The sequence below is a fragment of the Myotis yumanensis genome, unplaced genomic scaffold (assembly GCF_028538775.1).
Source record: "Myotis yumanensis isolate MYYU_CA2020_CCGP unplaced genomic scaffold, mMyoYum1.0.hap1 SCAF_17, whole genome shotgun sequence".
In the NCBI taxonomy this organism is placed as follows: Eukaryota; Metazoa; Chordata; class Mammalia; order Chiroptera; family Vespertilionidae; genus Myotis; species Myotis yumanensis.
This window is the reverse complement of record NW_027223768.1, coordinates 18,334,070-18,338,187: the sequence shown is the minus strand read 5'-3', so window position 1 is coordinate 18,338,187 and position 4,118 is coordinate 18,334,070.

Genomic DNA, 4,118 nt, shown 5'->3' with positions numbered 1-4,118 from the left:
GCCCTGATAATAAAGTCCAAAGTCCTTAACATGAGTTAATACTCAGGATTTTGGGAGTCATAAGTCAATTTAAGGTGGCTCGAGGAGAACTCATATAATGAGAAAATCAAGGAAATTGATCCAAAGCTTCAGCCACTGGGCTCAAGGGATACTACCATCTTCCCTTTCTCTTGTTCTCTCTCATTCTACCCTGGATTCTACTTCCCTCTATGTCTGTCTCATTTGGTGGACAACCTGTAGGAGGCTAAAGAAGGTAGCTACTTATAACTCTCAGGCTTGTACAATCCATACAGTTCAAGATTCCAAAGGAAGAAGGACTCCCTAACTCATTGTCCATACACCAAATCTTAGAAAAGGTTCTTATTGGCTTAGATTGGATCTTGGACCTTGAACTAATCTCTGTAGCCAAGGAAGATGGAGTCTTAGATTGGATAGCTTGAGTACTGTCTGTCCCTAGGAGACTGACATGAAAGACAGCCCAACTAAGATGACAAGTAGAGAAATGTGGTTCCCCACAAAAATCAGGGTGTTATTATCATTTGAAGGGGGAAGAGATGTATGTCAGATGAAAACAACTTAAGTACACTCCCCGTGACATACACATCTCTCCATGATCTTGGTACTATCAGTGTTCATCACTGGACTACTTATTGTCTCATGAATGTACCAGTCCATTTCAGGCCTTCATGCCATATGGAACATCTGGCAGACTAAGCTGTACTTCTCTTTACAACTCCACCTGAAATATATTCTTCTGAGAGATCTTTGCTGACCTCCATCTCACACGTCAATTATTTCCTTCTTTGTACTCTGTTATACTTAGTGTCTATTATGCTTCTTTCACTCTATGCTCACTTATTCATTTATATGTCTATCTAGCCCAAGAGCCTGGGAGAGTATAACTGGACCCCTAAAATACAGAACAGATGCAGAGTGTGTATTTGATAAATTATTGTATTAATAAATGTTGAGTGAATGAATACATGAATGGCTGGGTTTTTCAGTGGTAGAAATAATACAAAGAGCTTATAATTTTTTCCTGGATGGCAGGAACATTCTTCAACTCATCTCTCTGCTGCTTCAACCTACATCTCAACTCTCTCTCTCTCTCTCTCTCTCTCTCTCTCATCTCTCTCTCTCTCTCTCTCTCTCTCTCTCTCTCTCTCTCTCTCTATCTCTATCTCTCTCTCTCTCTCTCTCTCACACACACAACAATTCTCCAACAGGTAAAAGAGAACTACCTTCTTAGAGATACACAGGGGTTTGTTCTTACTGACTGTTTCTTTGTGCTCTGTAGACAGCCAGAAGGGTAACACATTGATCTTTGAAATGCTTTATTCTTTTTGGATGGATGAAGAGGTGTGAAGCAAACAGAAGCCCAGAGGGTGTTAAGATCCAGATGACAAACTTCCTGAATGCATCACTTTTGCTCATGATTGGCCAAGTTCATTTCATTGATGAGAAAAGGGTGTAAGAAACTACTTCCCCATGCATTACAAGGTTTTGCATTGTGTAATCTGTAAGCAAGTTTAGTTTTAATAAATTGAAATTTCTTTCAAAGAAGTGTTATTCTCAGAAAATATATTAGTAGTACAAGAAGATGTGGATTTGCCAAATGGAACTGTGTGATCTTATTAGCTCATTAGTCACTAAACTCTCCCTACCTATTTAATCTGCAAAATGGGGAGCACTAATCCTTGGATTTCATCCTCAAAGGGTTATGTGAGGTTCTCCAATGAGATGTGTCTAAGTATTTTGCAATGTGTTAAATGTAATACGTACAACAATGAGTGTTTAATATTAGAGAATATTTATAGTTATACCTTTTCCATAGAAGGTCATAGTCAATACAAGCTGCCAGTTTTGAAGTTTCATTTTAAGTTTTTGCTGTACATTCTTTTGCAATAATTAGGTTTTAAAGGTGCAAGAATAAGGTTGTGAATACCTTTATGACATTTCTCTGCTGAGCTTGTAAATGGGATAAATGAGGATTTGTCTTAATTTGGCTGACAACATACAAATCTGTTTTATCTGAAGGAAAATAAAAGGAGAAAAAAGAAAGGAATGGAAGAGGAAAACACAGCAAAATCTAGCTAAGTTTGTTAATGTGGATGCACTTGTTAGAAAAGCTAGAGTTTTGATGATCTAAGATCACAATTAGCAGCAGCAAGACCTGGTTAAGGGAGGAGGCAGGGGGCTGGGTTCAAATTCTAAGTCTTTTCTGACTTGCTCTGAGACCGTGGGAAAACATTTCTTAGCTTTCTATTTTGAAGTGTCTGAGGGTGTTCCATGGGGAAAGGAAAGGAAAAAAATTAGCATGTAACCATAAGATCAAATTCAACTGGTAAATATTGCATTATTTTTAAGATACCAGTGCTTTGCACAGAATCAAGGATACTAAATATTTATTGAGCACATGATTGAGCATGGGAATCAGAGATAGGGAACATGAAGAAAACTCTCACACACTTGACCTTTAAAATGTTGTTAATTTGAACTTTTCTCTCTGTTTTCCCACCTGTGACGTGGAAGAAAGACCAGTTTTATACTGAAAATTTGGGACTACAGGAGATTGCAAAGTAAACGCAAGATAAAAGTAATATTACTTTCCATAAGTAGGCTTAATATTTTTCTAAGTTCTTTTATGTGCATCCACTCATTGAGGCTCATTGAAACAAGAGATTATGGGAATTTTATAGACACAATATTTAAACATACAGGAGGTTGTTTTCCTTTTTCCAATAGGACTGATCTCCTCTACTGATCACCCTCTCTCTCTCTCTAGCTCATGAAACACCATGACGTATTTCAAGGAATGATGCTAGTTTCCATCCACAGACACAGAGACAAGTGTAGGCAACTGGCATGATCAGGTTCCTTGGGGATTAAGAAACCTACACCTACTTACTGACTCAGCAAGGGTGGCAATGACCTAAAGAAACTCTTTAGCCTCACCCCTCCCTTTCACACTTCCTTTATGGCATAAATGGTGTTACCTGGAGGGTAGAAGTACCAGAGGAAAGGGTGGAGGTGTACTCAGTAGTGTGAAGGACATATGGTTAGTGAATGGTGTCAAGAAAATAGGCCTGCAATATGTGGAATATTAAAACTGGATCCCTTTTTCAATAGTAAATGCAAATGGTGGGTTGCAGATGGATTTAGAACCAAATGTTAAAACCAAATCTATAAAGTTTGTACCGGAAAATGTAAAAGAAAATCCTTGTGACCTAGAGGTGGTGGAAAATATTCTTAAACAATGCTTCCGCCTAATATTATCTCACAAATCATCAGCATGGTAATTGATGAATTTGATTACATCATAATTAGGTCTTTCTGTCCAATGTCCAATGAAGGACATCATAAAGTTTACAGAAATCTTACAAATTAGGAGAAGCTCCTTAAATTTATAAAGCCATAAGAGACTGATATGCAATATAAAGAACACAAGAGACTGATAGTAATATAAGGAACACAAGACTGGGATCCCCAAACAAAAGATGGGCTAAAGACATGATTGGGTAATTTACAGAAGAGTAAATCCAAAAGGCTAACAAGCATATGAAAAGCTCTTCAAACTCGTTAGTAATCAGAGAAACAGCCGAAACCGGTTTGGCTCAGTGGATAGAGCGTCGGCCTGCGGACTGAGGGGTCCCGGGTTCGATTCCGGTCAAGGGCATGTGCCTGGGTTGCGGGCACATCCCCAGTGGGAGATGTGCAGGAGGCAGCTGATCGATGTTTCTCACTCATCGATGTTTCTAACTCTCTATCTCTCTCCCTTCCTCTCTGTAAAAAATCAATAAAATATATTTAAAAAAAAATCAGAGAAACACAAATTAATCAATGAGACATCACTTTACATTTGTTAAACTGGCAGAGAATATGGAATAGTCCAAATAAAGATCCCCATATTTATGACCCAGCAATTGTACTCCTGGATAATCCACCCAAAGACACAGAGTTCCATACAAAAGCATTTCAAGGAAGCTCATCACAGTGTTGCTTCAGGTGGTGAAAATTAGAGGCAATACTAGTGTCTAATCCTGGTGGAAAGATAGTTGAAAGTGAAAAGTTCAACTGGGGAACTGGGAGTGTGCCATTCCAGGGAAAAAAGAGACCCC